The sequence below is a fragment of the Monodelphis domestica genome, chromosome 5 (assembly GCF_027887165.1).
Source record: "Monodelphis domestica isolate mMonDom1 chromosome 5, mMonDom1.pri, whole genome shotgun sequence".
In the NCBI taxonomy this organism is placed as follows: domain Eukaryota; kingdom Metazoa; phylum Chordata; class Mammalia; order Didelphimorphia; family Didelphidae; genus Monodelphis; species Monodelphis domestica.
In genome coordinates this window covers 169709996-169727641 of record NC_077231.1, presented here as the reverse complement: position 1 = coordinate 169727641, position 17646 = coordinate 169709996, and the positions used below count along the sequence as shown (strand labels likewise).

Here is a 17646-nt window from a genome sequence, read left to right as displayed (position 1 = left end):
CACAAATACTGCTTCCTGGGTATTTTGTACTTATTATTTGTGTATATAGTATTATTGCCCAATAAAATATAAGCTCCTTGAGGACAAGATCAGGTTTGGTTTTGTTTGTTTACTTTGTCTTTCTCTAGGATCTGGGACATGGTCTGGTACACAGATGGTGTTTGATGAACATAGGGGGACTGCAGAGAGGGTCCAAGGTCTTGCATTAAGTCAGTGGTAGATCTGGGACTAGAATTCAAGTCTCCTCCCTCCCTGTCTATAATTCTTTTCACTAGACTTTGTTACTTTCACTATATATTAGAGTGGCAAGTTCTCAACAGTCTGCCTTGAACCAAGGTAGTTGGATTTGTATATCTGGAGTGGACAAAAAATAAATTATATCCCTTTCAAACATTTTTAACCTTAAATTTCTATTCACATCATAAATTATTATTTTGCTGAAATCTACAATTAAAAAGGCTTCTTTCGCAAATTATGGTATATCGATTAATGGAATACTATTATATCCAGGATCTTTGTCAAGAAAAGCCCAAAATGGGCTCATGAAGAGTTGGGAAGGACTGAAACTACTGAACAACAACAATAAATTATACCCTAAACATGAGAGTGGCCAGTTAGTAAAAACCTGAAAACTGATAGAGAGTGCAATGAACATAATGACAACAACTTTTAAACAACAATAACATTATAAATTAAAACAGCTTTGAAAGACTTAAGAACTCCATTCCATGCAATAACCACTTAAGATTCCAGATAATGAAGCATGCTATTGATGAGGTCATAAACACACAATGTACAATAAGATATATTTCACACACAGTCAATGTGCAGGATTGTTTTGCTTAAATATGTTTATTCTAAGGGCTTTGTTTTTCTTCTCTTTTTTTTTCCTTTTAATAGGAGGGAAGAGGTAGAAAGATAAGCAGTAATAGGGATAAGGTTGAAGAGAGACAGAGACAGAGAGGCAGATAGATAAATAGACAGTGTCATTGAGGAATTTTTTTTGCAAAGGTATATTTTCAAATGCATAGAACAGAACAGATAAGCAAGATAGTTTTGAAAGCTGCAGGTTGAACTTGTTATATATTTTATTTTATTTTATTTTATTTTATTTTTTGAAAATTTTATTTAATTATTCAATTTCAAACATTATTCCTTGGTTACAATAATTACAGTATTTCCCTCTCTCCCCTCCCCCAGCCCCTTCCAGTAGCTGATGAGCAATTCCACTGGGTTTTACATGTGCCCTTGATCAGAACCTATTTCCATGTTGCTGATGTTTACATTAGGATGTTCCTTTGGAGTCTACATCCCCAATCATATCCCCTTGACTCATGTATTCAAGAAGTTGTCTTTCTTCTGTGTTTCTACTCCCATTGGTTTTCCTCTGAATGTGGATAGTGTTCTTTCTCATAGATCCCTCAGAGTTGTTCAGGATCACTGAATTGCCACTAATAGAGAAGTCCATTACATTCAATTGTTGGTATATATTTTAAAAAGAAAAACAAGACATACATAATAGAGACCACAATTTCACATACAATCTTCTTTTTTGGTTCTACTATATCTATAGAAATGACCATTTTGTTTGGCGTTTATTCAATTCAAAGGTTTTTTTCAACTTAAAAAACTTGAAAAAAAATCCTTCCTCCTCCTGTTTTGATCTGAATGCCTTCTCCAATAAGAGAGATTAAGTTATAAATTTCCCTTTGAGGTAACTAAGATGCAGATGTATCCTTTACTCTGAAACGCTTTCCTCACCCCTTCTCTCTGATGCCATTGGGTATCTTAAATTGGGTTGTATGTTACTTTGTATGAATTAAAATATACCCATAAAAAGTTTATTGCTCTTCACAACAACCACCACCACAAAAGCTACCTTTACACTTATCAGTCTCATTTTCCTTTAATTCATGATTGATTTGCTGGCTGCACAGAACTCTCAACTTCTTAGGGTCTAGTCTAGTCCAGGTCCTCACATTCAGCTTTATCTAGTAGATTCACTGTTGCATACTTAGAATTCCCTGCATCCCTACTACCCTGTGAAACCATGGTATTTTTGTCTTTTGTACTCTAACAGGACCAAAAATGACATCACTGGTGATGCCTTTTGACTCTTGCCTAAATTGGATTTAAACTTGGCAGAGTTGCACAAAGTCTTCAGCCTCACTCTTCCAGTCATCCAAATCCAGTGGCAAGACAAAAGTCGCCATGACTGGTGATGGCCTGGGATGCAGAGGATGATCTTGGTATCTTTGACATCTGACCAAGATCTAAGCACTCCAAGGAGCCTGCTTCATCACCTTATTGGCTGGAAGAGCCCTAACTCACTGAAGGACCTGAGGCCCGTGGTTACCCTCAACCTGGTTTAGCCTTCCTGCTGAGGTGGTTTACCAAGGTGCATATGCTATAGCTTAAAACAGTGTAGGAGTATTTACGTCATTACAAATGTTTGGTTGGCCATATTCCTTATATGATGCTGTGATTGGCAATTGTTTCTAAATTTTTTCATGATAGTTGTCCACTGTTCCAATGTTTTGTATTTTCCCTGAGTATATTTTTGGAGTTCTTCTGTCTGATTATAAAAGACCTAACATTCTGGGATTCTTCTCAGCTAATTTAACATGCCTCTGTAATTCTGGAGTCATACAGACTCTAGATTATGCTGCCAAAAATAACAAGCCAAAGATCAGTAGGAGTTTGATTTCATAGAATCACAGAAATTCAGAGTTGGAAAGAACTTTGGAGGTCATGAAGTCCATCTTGCTCTGAAAAAAGCTGCCCTTCTCTAACCTATCTGGTAACTTGATGTTCAGCCCTTGATCAAGACCATAAGTAAGAGGAAACCCAAAACCTCCCCAAGGCAGCCCATTTCACTTTGGGACAGCTCTAATCATTAGGAAGCTTTTCAATATTAAGCCTAAATTTTAAAATTCCACCATTTATTTCTAGTTCTGTGGTCTGGAGATAAGCAAATAGGAAAAATACAAATAAAAATAAAATCTCAGTTAAATGAGAAAAATGAAATAAAATGACCACCTATAATGTAATACCACATAGAATGCCAAGGCAACATCTACACAGTACAAAGTAAAAAGGACATTTTGTTATTATGCACTTTATTTGATCATTGGAGACCAGATAGCAGTTTTGATAATAGCTTCTACTGAAATGTTGAGATTCAGATTGAGATTTAGTATTCTTTGTCTCAAATTTTCCTTTCTGAACCTCTCCTTATGGAATATGTTAGCTGACTAAGTTTTGTATAAGACTACACAAGTCCAGTTTGTAGTTTAGTCATCTCACACTCTTCATGACTCCATTTGGGGTTTTCTTGGTAAAGATACTGGAGCAGTTTGGCATTTCCTTCTCCAGTCCATTTAACAGATAAAGAAATTGAGGCAAACAGCATTAAGTGACTTGCCCAGAGTCACACAGTTAGTAAGTGTCTGAAGCCAGATTTGAACTCAGGGAGATGAGTCTTACTGTCTCCAGGCCCAGAATTCTCTTCACTGAGCCACTTAGCTACCCAAAAGACTCAGTGGTTCTAAGTATAGGTATCCCTTCTATACTGTGACTTTCCCCATCATGGTTTTGATATATCATGGGTGGGTATAAAAATGGGAATTTTAGAGGAGTTTTGCAGAAGCCACAGTTGACACATGAAGACCAGCAGATGACAGAAAATACTAGAGACTCTATAGCCCATGACAAAATATTTAACCCAAATTTTACAACAAAGTACATCCCATAAAAGAAAAAGAAAAAATTCAGATTTTTCTGATATGAAAGAAAGACCTAAAAATTTTGCATAGATTTTCCAGATTATGCAGGTACCACAACCCTAACCCCTCAGAGACACCTGTATATTTTCTTTTTCCTTATTCCTTGCTTTCTATCACCATCCCCACTATTTGCTACATCCCACTTTTCTCAGAAATGTAATCTTGATTTGTCACTTGTTTTAACAGGTGAGTACATGCACACACAAATACATATGTATACCCACCCATACAAATTCCATGAGTTAACTTGCTGGGCCATAACTTGGTGAATTAGGAAAAACAATGGATTTGGGGTCAGAGACTTGGATTGGAATCTTGGCTCTGTCAGGAACTAGCTGTGTGTCCAAAAGCAAGTCATATCACTTCTTAGGGCCACTGTGTCCCAGTCTATAAAATGAGAATGTTGAACTAGATGATTTCTAAGATCCTTTGCAACTAAAAGCCTATGAATTATATACTTATTTATAATGAAAATTCACACATCATCCCTATAAAGCTGCGGCATCCTTGACCTTATTCATACTCACACTGATGAGGGTTCTAGGGGTACCCCATCAGCAGTTCTGTCATTATCCTCTAATACTACTGGCTCTGAGATCCAGTGCCTATGTGTTCTCAATATCAATTACTAATGATTGGATCTCTTTTATAATCATTCTTTGGTGACTGGTTTCCCAACATCATTTAGCCAATTTTCATCAAAAAAATTTTACAAAGGGATATTTATTAAGATATACAAGAAGTAGAAACATTGCTTCCCCCAACACCTGGAGGCACACTTTCCCCTATATCAACTCAGCCCCTGGAGACAGGACTCAAGCCCAAAGCAGTTTCTACAAGGCATTTGGCTCACCAAAATCACCTCCAAATGTGGTGTAGGCAATAGATGGAGCTCTTCCTCTTGGAAGACTTGGCATCTTGGCTTTGAAGTCAAACAACTACTGGGCTGCTTCTTATTCATTCCTCAGAGTTATGCTGTTGGTTTGCCAACACTAGTTTGGAGTCTGGCTCTAGACCCTCTGGAGGCTCCATCTCCTAACATTTTGAAGCTTACGAAGTCACAGCTAAATCTGATACACCTAAGAACAAGAGAAAAATAAACAATAGAAACAGACACTAAAATAGGATGAAGCCCTTCTGGGCCAGATGGGGATATATATATATATATGTATGTGTGTGTGTGTGTGTGTGTGTGTGTGTATACATATATATATATATATATATATATATATATATATATATATATATATATATATATATAGGTCCAAGGCTTCTCTTCAAGTAGAGACTTATTCCTCACTTGGCAACAAAGTACCCAGGAAGAAAAGAGGAAAACATGATACTAGATAAGTGTCTTTTGAATGCACTCTCAATTATGGCTCAATAGTTAACCAAGAGGCTCTTCCCTATATAGTAAGCAGACTAATAATAATATGTTTGTATGTTCTGAAGTCCACTTGGGAATCACATCTAAAGAAGACACTGTGTAAACCCATAATATCTTCCCATTACATAAAGAATGACCTTGATAGCAAAGGAACAGAAAAAAAATGAACTCTGGAGATAAAACAAACCTCCTCCAAATCAACTCAATTTATAGGTGAATAAATTGTTGGGTGGCTTTAGGTAGTAAGTAATGAAACTACTTGATTTGATTTGATTCTACATCCTCTGACTCTAAATCAAATGTTCTTCTGGTATACCGCACCATTTATAAAATCCCATTGTGCATGTTTGTTCAGCATTTCCCTAATTTCAATTCATAGTGTATTTATTAATATCTTACTATGTTTTAGGCATTAATTTATGTATTGCTAATACAAAGATCCCTCTTGATTACTTCCAAATATTCCCTCCCTTGAAGAAGTTTACATGTAATTTTTTTAAATGAATAAAAAACATTTATTATGTGCCAAGAATTGTGTTAAGTGCTGGGAATACAAAAAGAAAAAGCAAGATGGACTTCCGGTTAAGATGGCGGCTTAGAGAAAGCTAAAGCTCAGATCTCCGGAAAACCCTTCCTGACCGATCTCAAACTATAAGCTCCTAAGGCGCCGAAATTCAAAACGATCAACAGCACAGACCCTGGGAACCCTCCTCCTGGACCTGGACCCGGTTCAAAAGGTACGGCTCCCCACAAAAGCCAGAACCCGAGATCACTCGGACCTCAGGGGTAGGAGCGCAGAGTCCAAGGCTCCCAGAAGCCGCAGCCCGGCCAGGCTCAGAGAGCAGGGTCCTCAGAACAACAACCCTCAGGGCCTTCTATCCGAGTCCCGGTGAAAGTTACTGCCTGGGGCTTCCGCTGCAGAGAGCTGGTCGAAACAACAACAACCCTCAGGGCGGGCAAGACAGCCTCACAGGCTGGATCCTGCTATCCAAGTCTCAGTGAAAGTCCCTGCCCTCAGAGCTTGGGGAAGCTGCAGCCCATCCCCCCGCAGGCCAACGAAACAGCCTCACGGCCAGCGATTCTGAAGGCAACTTCCGGAAAGCGAGCCGGGGGGAGAGTGTGGCCTCGTGGTCCGACCCTTCCATTCCAGTTCCAGTGAGGCATATTCAGTTTAACCCAGGGAAAGCTCATAGAACCAACATCTGCCCAGGACTAAAGCCTCTGAACACCAGACAGAGATAAGAAAAGCTAATCCTCCACATTCAGAGATGACAAACTCCACAGAAGCACAGAAGCCCCAAAATACCAAGAAAAATAAGAAGAAAGGGGCGACTTTGGACACATTCTATGGAGCCAAAATACAAAATACAGAGCAGATAGAAGAAGATATACAAGAAAATTCTCCAAAATCTTCCAAAGGAAATAGAAACTCTCCACAAACCCATGAAGAATTTGAATCAGAAATGACCAAAAAGATGGAAGCCTTCTGGGAGGAAAAGTGGGAAATAATGCAAAAGAAATTCACGCATCTACAAAACCAGTTTGACCAAACTGTAAAAGAAAACCAGGCTTTAAAGCAAGAACTAATAAAGCAAAGCCAAAACACCAAGAAATTAGAAGAGAACATAAAATATCTCACCGACAAGGTAATAGATCTGGAAAATAGAGGGAGAAGAGAAAATTTAAGAATAATTGGACTCCCAGAAAAGCCAGAAATAAACACCAAACTGGACATGGTGATACAAGATATAATCAAAGAAAATTGCCCAGAGATTCTAGAACAAGGGGGCAATACAGCCACTGACAGAGCTCGCAGAACACCTTCTACACTAAACCCCCAAAAGACAACTCCCAGGAATGTAATTGCCAAATTCCAAAGCTATCAAACAAAAGAAAAAATCCTACAGGAAGCCAGAAAAAGACAATTTAGATATAAAGGAATGCCAATCAGGGTCACACAAGACCTTGCAAGTTCTACTCTGAATGATCGTAAGGCATGGAACATGATCTTCAGAAAGGCAAGAGAGCTGGGTCTCCAACCAAGAATCAGCTACCCAGCAAAACTGACTATATACTTCCAAGGGAAAGTATGGACATTCAACAAAATAGAAGACTTCCAACTTTTTGCAAAGAAAAGACCAGAGCTCTGTGGAAAGTTTGATACCGAAAATCAAAGAGCAAGGAATACCTGAAAAGGTAAATATTAAGGAAAGGGGAAAATGTTATCTTCTTCTTTTACTCAAACTCTCTTCTATAAGGACTACATTTATATCAATCCATGTATACTAACATGTGGGGAAAATGTAATGTATAAATAGGGGGTAAAGAAAGACCAAATAGAATAATGGTTCTCACACAAAGATTCACATGGGAAGGGGAGGGGAAGAAAACTCCTATAAGAAGGAGAGGAAGAGAGGGGGGGTGGTTTACTTAAACCTCAATCTCAGGGAAATCAACTCTGAGAGGGAAAAACATCCAGATCCATTGGGATCTTGAATTCTATCTTACCCAACAAGGGTAAGGAGAAGGGAAAACCAAGGGGGGGAGAGGGAGAACAAAAAGGGAGGGAAAGAGAGGGGGGAGGGGGAGGGAACAAAAAGGGAGGGACTAAAAAGGGAAACATCAAGGGAGGGGACAAGGGGGACTGATTCAAAGTAAATCACTGGACTAAAAGGTAGAGCCGAAGAAGAAAAGGTTAGAATTAGGGAAGGCAATCAAAATGCCAGGGAGTCCACAAATGACAATCATAACTTTGAACGTGAATGGGATGAACTCACCCATAAAACGTAGACGAATAGCAGAATGGATTAGAATCCAAAACCCTACCATATGTTGTCTTCAAGAAACACACATGAGGCGGGTTGACACCCACAAGGTCAGAATTAAAGGATGGAGTAAGACCTTCTGGGCCTCAACTGATAGAAAGAAGGCAGGAGTGGTAATCATGATATCTGATAAAGCCAATGCAAAAATAGACCTGATCAAAAGGGATAGGGAAGGTAATTATATTTTGTTAAAAGGGACTCTAGACAACGAGGAAATATCATTAATCAACATGTATGCACCAAATAATATAGCACCCAAATTTCTAATGGAGAAACTAGGAGAATTGAAGGAAGAAATAGACAATAAAACCATACTAGTGGGAGACTTAAACCAACCATTATCAAATTTAGATAAATCAAATAAATAAATAAATAAGAAAGAGGTAAAAGAAGTGAATGAAATCTTAGAAAAATTAGAATTAATAGACATATGGAGAAAAATAAATAGGGATAAAAAGGAATACACCTTCTTCTCAGCACCACATGGCACATTCACAAAAATTGACCATACATTAGGTCACAGAAACATAGCACACAAATGCAAAAAAGCAGAAATAATGAATGCAGCCTTCTCAGATCACAAGGCAATAAAAATAATGATTAGTAATGGTACATGGAAAACCAAATCTAAAACCAATTGGAAATTAAACAATATGATACTCCAAAACCGTTTAGTTAAAGAAGAAATCATAGAAACAATTAATAATTTCATCAAGGAAAATGACAATGGCGAAACATCCTTTCAAACCTTTTGGGATGCAGCCAAAGCAGTAATCAGAGGCAAATTCATATCCCTGAAAGCTTATATTAACAAACAAGGGAGAGCAGAGATCAATCAATTGGAAATGCAATTGAAAAAACTCGAAAGCGATCAAATTAAAAACCCCCAGCAGAAAACCAAATTAGAAATCCTAAAAATTAATGGAGAAATTAATAAAATCGAAAGTGATAGAACTATTGATTTAATAAATAAGACAAGAAGCTGGTACTTTGAAAAAACAAACAAAAATAAGACAAAGTACTGGTCAATCTAATTAAAAAAAGGAAGGAAGAAAAGGAAATTCACAGCATTAAAGATGAAAAGGGGGACAGCACCTCCAATGAGGAGGAAATTAAGGCAATCATTAGAAATTACTTTGCCCAATTATATGGCAATAAATACACCAATTTAGGAGAAATGGATGAATATATACAAAAATACAAACTGCCTAGACTAACAGAAGAGGAAATAGAATTCTTAAATAATCCCATATCAGAAATTGAAATCCATCAAGCCATCAAAGAACTTCCTAAGAAAAAATCCCCAGGGCCTGATGGATTCACCTGTGAATTCTATCAAACATTCAGAGAACAGTTAATCCCAATACTATACAAACTATTTGACATAATAAGCAAAGAGGGAGTTCTACCAAACTCCTTTTACGACACAAACATGGTACTGATTCCAAAACCAGGCAGGTCAAAAACAGAGAAAGAAAACTATAGGCCAATCTCCCTAATGAATATAGATGCAAAAATCTTAAATAGGATACTAGCAAAAAGACTCCAGCAAGTGATCAGAAGGATCATTCACCATGATCAAGTAGGATTCATACCAGAGATGCAGGGCTGGTTCAACATTAGGAAAACCATCCACATAATTGACCACATCAACAAGCAAACTAGCAAGAACCACATGATTATCTCAATAGATGCAGAAAAAGCCTTTGATAAAATACAACACCCATTCCTATTAAAAACACTAGAAAGCATAGGAATAGAAGGGTCATTCCTAAAAATAATAAACAGTATATATCTAAAACCAACAGCTAATATCATCTGCAATGGGGATAAACTAGATGCATTCCCAATAAGATCAGGAGTGAAACAAGGATGCCCATTATCACCTCTACTATTTGACATTGTACTAGAAACACTAGCAGTAGCAATTAGAGAAGATAAAGGAATTGAAGGCATCAAAATAGGCAAGGAGGAGACCAAGTTATCACTCTTTGTGGATGACATGATGGTCTACTTAAAGAATCCTAGAGATTCAACCAAAAAGCTAATTGAAATAATCAACAACTTTAGCAAAGTTGCAGGATACAAAATAAACTCACATAAATCATCAGCTTTTCTATATATCTCCAACACAGCTCAGCAGCAAGAACTAGAAAGAGAAATCCCATTCAAAATCACCTTAGACAAAATAAAATACCTAGGAATCTATCTCCCAAGACAAACATAGGAACTATATGAACACAACTACAAAACACTCGCCACACAACTAAAACTAGACTTGAACAAATGGAAAAACATTAACTGCTCATGGATAGGACGAGCCAATATAATAAAAATGACCATCCTACCCAAACTTATTTATCTATTTAGTGCCATACCCATTGAACTACCAAAATACTTCTTCACTGATTTAGAAAAAACCATAACAAAGTTCATTTGGAAGAACAAAAGATCAAGGATATCCAGGGAAATAATGAAAAAAAACACATACGATGGGGGCCTTGCAGTCCCTGACCTAAAACTATATTACAAAGCAGCAGTCATCAAAACAATTTGGTACTGGCTAAGAAACAGAAAGGAAGATCAGTGGAATAGACTGGGGGAAAGCGACCTCAGCAAGACAGTATACGATAAACCCAAAGATCCCAGCTTTTGGGACAAAAATCCACTATTCGATAAAAACTGCTGGGAAAATTGGAAGACAGTGTGGGAGAGACTAGGAATAGATCAACACCTCACACCCTACACCAAGATAAATTCAAAATGGGTGAGTGACTTAAACATAAAGAAGGAAACCATAAGTAAATTGGGTAAACACAGAATAGTATAATGTCAGACCTTTGGGAGGGGAAAGGCTTTAAAACCAAGCAAGATATAGAAAGAATCACAAAATGTAAAATAAATAATTTTGACTACATCAAACTAAAAAGCTTTTGTACAAACAAAACCAATATAACTAAAATCAGAAGGGAAACAACAAATTGGGAAAAAATCTTCATAGAAACCTCTGACAAAGGTTTAATTACTCATATTTATAATGAGCTAAATCAATTGTACAAAAAATCAAGCCATTCTCCAATTGATAAATGGGCAAGGGAAATGGATAGGCAGTTCTCAGATAAAGAAATCAAAACTATTAACAAGCACATGAAGAAGTGCTCTACATCTCTTATAATCAGAGAGATGCAAATCAAAACAACTCTGAGGTATCACCTCACACCTAGCAGATTGGCTAACATAACAGCAAAGGAAAGTAATGAATGCTGGAGGGGATGTGGCAAAGTAGGGACATTAATTCATTGCTGGTGGAGCTGTGAACTGATCCAACCATTCTGGAGGGCAATTTGGAACTATGCCCAAAGGGCGACAAAAGAATATCTACCCTTTGACCCAGCCATAGCACTGCTGGGTCTGTACCCCAAAGAGATAATGGACACAAAGACTTGTACAAAAATATTCATAGCTGCGCTCTTTGTGGTGGCCCAAAACTGGAAAACGAGGGGATGCCCATCAATTGGGGAATGGCTGAACAAACTGTGGTATATGTTGGTGATGGAGTACTATTGTGCTAAAAGGAATAATAAAGTGGAGAAGTTCCATGGAGACTGGAACAACCTCCAGGAAGTGATGCAGAGCGAGAGGAGCAGAACCAGGAGAACATTGTACACAGAGACTAATACACTGTGGTATAATCGAACGTAATGGACTTCTCCATTAGTGGCGGTGTAATGTCCCTGAACAACTTGCAGGGAGCCAGGAGAAAAAAACACCATTCATAAGCAAAGGATAAACTATGGGAGTGGAAACACCGAGAAAAAGCAACTGCCTGAATACAGAGGTTGAGGGGACATGACAGAGGATAGACTCTAAATGAACACTCTAATGCAAATACTATCAACAAAGCAATGGGTTCAAATCAAGAAAACATCTAATGCCCAGTGGACTTATGCGTCGGCTATGGGGGGTGGGGGGGAGGAAAAGAAAATGATCTATGTCTTTAACGAATAATGCTTGGAAATGATCAAATAAAATATATTTTTTAAAAAAAGAAAAAGAAAAAGCAAGATGGCCCCTGCTCTCAAGCTCACACTCTATGTTGAAATGATGTGTTTTATTAGTTACAATAGTTTCAATGCCATCCAGAGCCACTTCAACCTCTTTGCAGAAGTGTTTGCTCAAATTGCCTAATTGTGGATTCTGTAGATGCAAAATCTATTGGAAAAGATGACATCACATTTTTGAAAACCTTCTTCAGCAGATTTATACATTACAATTATGTTCCTTAGTTTATCAGTTGTAACTCTCCCCTATATATAAGTTGGGTGCATATTACCTAAGCTGTCATGATCAATTCTGATTGCTCTCTTCTTCTTTCCAGGAAACTTACAGAAATTACATTTTGCAAACAGTGGATGTTTTTGAATACATTTTAAAAACTCTGCCAAAACAGTGAAATAGGAAGGCTCTATAACCAGTGTGAAGGGTTCCACCATTGAGAGAGTATACCTTCTTAATGTTCTTTTCACATTCTGTATGATTTCTACATCTGACTTCTTCATCATTTCCTGCGCCTCAATAATTACATCTGTTAGCAATGCTCTATATCTGCACAGCATGTTCTTCCATTTCCACTTTTTCTGGATCATATAAGGTTCTAGGAGAGTTTCTATGTTCTTTAGTCTCTCATAGACTTCTTTGAACTTCTGGTTATTCTTCTCCAATGTGAGTTTCTCCTTTTCTGCTTCCTTTCTCGGCTCTACTCATCTCGATAGAAAATTGTCCCCAAATGGACTTTCGTAAATATGTACAGATTTATCCCATATCACAGACCATGACAAGGAAGACTTCTTCTCTTCATGAAAAAGTTCTTGAATTCTTCTCATCTCTTCCTTCAGTTCCTCCTGTATCCTTTCAATAGTTCTCCTGTAGTGGAAAGCTGCCACTTCAATGGGCGAATGGATGTGGTAGTTATGATCCTCCAATTTAGAGCAGGTCACACAGAGCAGGGTCTGCTTCCAATGACAGAACAGCTTCTGGTCTTCCTTGTGTATCACACATTTGCTTTCTCCTTCAGGGTACATAGTTATATTAGATTGAAGTCTTTTCAGTCCGGAGAATTCAAAGCAGTCTGAGCACCACAAAGATGAATAGGTTTGTTTGCTGAGACAAGAGAAGCAAAGAAGATGTCCACATTCCAAGATGATCGGTGGCACAAGGAGCAATTGAGAGCAGGCTGTACAAGAATATCCTGCCTGTGGAAGCGCCGCCATGATCCTTGTATAGCTTTCCTAGCCTGTGACCTTTGGCAGTCCAGCTTTTGGAAAAAATAAGTCCAGAAAAAGGGAATGACCAGAGATGATTCTCCCAAGCTCACACTCTAAATAAGGGAGATGAACCATAAGAGAAAGCTCAGCTGTAGGACAGATGGAAGAGCTCAGAAACTCTGAGAATACAGCAATAGATGGCACTCAGGCATCTTTGGATGAAATCAGGAGAATTAATTGACAATCCTAGGTGGGGAAGCAAGGTTTTCAAGCAAGGCGCAGGAGGACCCTAGAGGCAGCAGCAGGGCAGATGGTAAAGAGTAGAAGGTCCTCCCTCTCACCAGAAGGAATAGAATTGGTAACTTCCACAAATCAAAACCATGTTGTTAAAAAAGCTTATTTCTTATATAAACAGCCTAGCAGCCCAGATGGGTTCTGGGTGGCCAGAATAAGAATTGTGGCAGCCAGAGTTTATTTATTTAGCTAGACCTGACAGAGATGAGGTGATATATGCCTTTGTCTGATGATTAGTGAATGTGAATAATTCCTGTAGATGTTGATAGTCTCAATTCTTATTTTTTGGCATTCTTTTAAAGAGAATTTAACACATAGGAAAACCTAGAAAATATACAAATAAAAAGGGAATAAAAAATGGCCAGAGATAGCCATGGAATATATTTCCATTTTATTCATCTTGATTGAAATACTCTCTATGAACAATATCCCTATTTCAGCTCATTTTTTCAGCCATTTTCTTCTGATTTCCAATTGTAAGAATTGAATAATATTTCTACCCAGATATACAATTTATATAGTTTATTAGAAGGGTAGACAATTATTCCTAAGTAACCTGACCGTGTAGCCCCTAGCCTACATGTCACTTCTCTCCTTCCCCCCCTCACCTGCCTGCTCTATTCTCTTCCTGGTTCTCTCCCATTCTCTCTCGATTCTCCCAAACCTTGACCCTTATTGATGCATGTAGAGGGATGCAAAACTGGCACAACTGTGTTATCTCAGGAATGTTTGATAGACAGGTAAAGCTCCTCAGGAGGGGGAGGGGATAAATTTCCTTGACACAATCCATCCTTTGGACAACTAGTGCCGTTTCTCCATATTTGGACCCATTGTTTGCTCCATCCCTTTGGCAAATTCTTCTAATGCTGCTTTTTGTTTATTGTTATATATATATATATATATATATATATATATATATACCACTGATGTTTAGTAAGTACCCTTACTTCCTTGTAGCTCTTCTGTTTCATTATTTCTGCATGTCTTTAAGAATTCAATCCCTAGAAGTAATGTTGTCCCTGCTTTCCAGAGTCAAACATCTGCCAGTCATCAGAAAAACCCACAAACTCCCACTTATAGCCTTCCCATCTATTTTTTAGCCTCTACATGGGCTTCGTGGCTGAATGATTCTGTCTTTTAAAAAATATAGCAGCTTACATTCAATGTAATTGATTGTTCCCATAATAGCTACTTTTGAATGCATTATTTTACTCTCAGGTTCCACCTATTAGATTGGCCAATATGGAAATAAAGGAAAATGATGAATGTTGGAGGGGATGTGGTAAAATTGGGACACTGATGCATTGCTGGTAGAGTTGTGAACTGATCCAACTATTCTGGAGAGAAATTTGGAACTATACCCAAACGGGTATAAAGTAATGCATACATACCCTTTGATCCAGTAATAACACTACTGGGCTACTGGGTCTGTAATCCAAAGAGATAAAAAGGAGAGGGGGAAAGAACATACTTGTACAAAAATACTTGTAGCAATTCTTTTGTGTGTGTGTGTGGTAGCAAAGAATTGGAAACTAAAGGGATGTCCATCAGTTGGGGAATGGCTGAACAAATTCTGATAGATGTTGTAGATGGAATATTATTGTGCTGTAAGAAATGATGAATAGGATGAGACTTTGCTACTCTCAGCAATACAATGATCCAGGACAATTCAGAAGACTTGTGATAAGGAATGCTATCTGCCTCCAGAAAAAGAACTGTTGGGAGTCATCTTTCACATCATTGTTTCTTTTAGGGTTTTGGATGTATCTCATTATTCTCTTACAAAAATAAACAATATGGGAGAATGTTTTGTATGATGATGCATGTATAACCCAGAAAAAAAATAAATGCATTGTCTTTTCCTGAATATACAGGAAAAGTTTTTCTTTACAATTCATTAATTCAATTCAAAAAGCACTTATTAAAGCTTACTATGTGCACTAGGAACACAAAAATGAAATGTGGAAACATATCTCCAATGCAACTTCCTTCTTTTTCTTTCTCTTTTCTGTCTATCCTAGCCATAAGATTTACATACTTATAGAAACCATTCATTTTCCTGATTGACTTCTAATTTTTGTCACTGCTTGAAGGTTTTCTGGTCATATTCTTTTTTTATGAGAGGACTGAAGTATCTCCTTCCTGCTTCAAGTTTAAAACACTAGCAGTTTAGACAGTTATAGGGCTTAAAATCTAGTAAAAGCACAGATGTTAATGATTTTTACACACAGCCAACATACATTCTAGGTAATGAGCTGATCAAATTAAACAGAGTTTGTGACATAGCAATTGAATGTTTTAAAAAATCATTCATACTAATTCTGCATTCATACTAATTCATACTAATCCTACCTTTTAAAAACTTTAATGCAAAAAACTCTGGTTTTACTTAGCATGAAACAATTATAGTTATCTACAAGTGTATCAATGGGGGACTACAGTACCTAAGACTCTATTTGAAATATAACTTGTCCATTCCTTTTATTTATTCTAATGAGCATCCCAAGGAGAGAAACCAGGATTGTAAAGAGCCATAAAATCATAGCACAGAAGAACTGGTTGAAGAAATTACAGATGTTTCACCTGAAGAATAGACAACTTGGGGTGGCACAATAGCTATCTTCAAGTTATTTGAAAGATTGTCATATTTTAAAAAGCTTAGACTTATTCTGCTTAATACAAAAAGCTAGAACTGGAAGAAATGGACAGAACAACAACATTAAAGAAAACATTACTAAAAAATATTGGAATGCAGATCCATTTCAGATGTGTACAATTACTAGTGAGAGATGAGGTATAAACTAGCAGACTTATTTATTTTTGCTTAATTATACTTTGTCCCAAGAGAGGACTCTATTGGGAATGTGTCATTGGGAAATAGAATAGAAGGAAGGATCAATAAAAGGGTTTTTTTTTTTAGTAAATGAAAATTGTAAACGAGAAACTTCCAAACAATTAGAGCCATCCTAAAGTGGAATGGGATGCTTTTGAAGATGATGATGATGATGATGATGATGATAATTAGCATTTCTATAACACTTTATTGTTTTCAGGGCATTTTCCATATATTATCTCAGTTAATATTCAAATCAACCCTATAAGATGACTATTTCCATTTTACAGATAAGAGAACTGAGGCAGAGAGAGGTTAAGTGACTTCCTAAGGTCATACATGTCTGAAGTAAAATTTGAACTCAAGCTTTCTCAATTCCAGGTTGAACGTTCTATCTGCCATGGTAAGTTTCCCCTCTGCAGAAGATTTCAAACAAAATGTAGACAACCATTTGTTTGGTATTCCTTGAAGTGTCTTCTTGTTCAGTTTAGGATCCTATAAGCTCATAAGGCCTATAGACCCGATGGCACTAGAGTGCAACCCCAAACAGATTAAAATATAGCCTAGACATATTTAACAAAATAAACAAAAATACAATAGAACATAGATAATGTTGACTTGGCGATTTCTAAGTTAATATGTGGTCTTGCAGGGATCCTTATATATAAATCAGGGGCATTTCTATTTGTTTGACACCATTTTCCTGGATGATGCCAGCTCTAAGATTCTATGATTCTGGGTTTATATCCTATTTTTTACATTTTTATTTTTTGAATTTGAAAATTTTTTAAAAGCTAATCCCCTTTTTACTTCAATGTCACTGTCATTTCTGCATATTCTCCTCCTACTGATAACTTCCCTAGTGTAAACAAGGAGTTTGACAAGAACAAGGGAGACCTGCAAAGGTTGAAGAACATGCATCTGGAAGGGCAATGGAACATGCAGCTGGCAGGGGAAGGGAGTTCCATGGACTATTCAAAAGCAGAAACTGTTGGCCAGGGCTGATTCTGGTCACTCTCTCTTACCTAAGACTCAGGGAAGAGCTAGGGAGGAGAGTCTCTCTTCCAATACCCTTTTCTTTTGTTTGGCTGTGCTGAAGAAAAGTGTTTCTGCCCTGTACTGAAGATCATCCTGGATCTTCATTTCCCCAAGGGGAAATATATTTTCCTTGAAAGACAGTGCTACCCAGAAATCAGTCCCCAACAACAACTGGTTTCCTGGTCCTAGCAATTTTAAAGCCGCCCCTCTGTCTGTCCCA

At 37.5% G+C, this 17646-nt stretch overlaps 1 long non-coding RNA gene across 1 annotated transcript in view; it reads right to left on the bottom strand.

Annotated features, from left to right (window-relative positions):
• Nucleotides 1–737: 737 nt before the first annotated feature.
• The window catches only part of LOC103106346 (uncharacterized), a 31831-nt gene continuing 14922 nt past the window's right edge, over nucleotides 738–17646 (bottom strand). The window contains exon 3 of the long non-coding RNA XR_472923.3: nucleotides 738–4864. This is a non-coding gene — a long non-coding RNA (uncharacterized LOC103106346). The remainder of the gene's footprint in view (nucleotides 4865–17646) is intronic.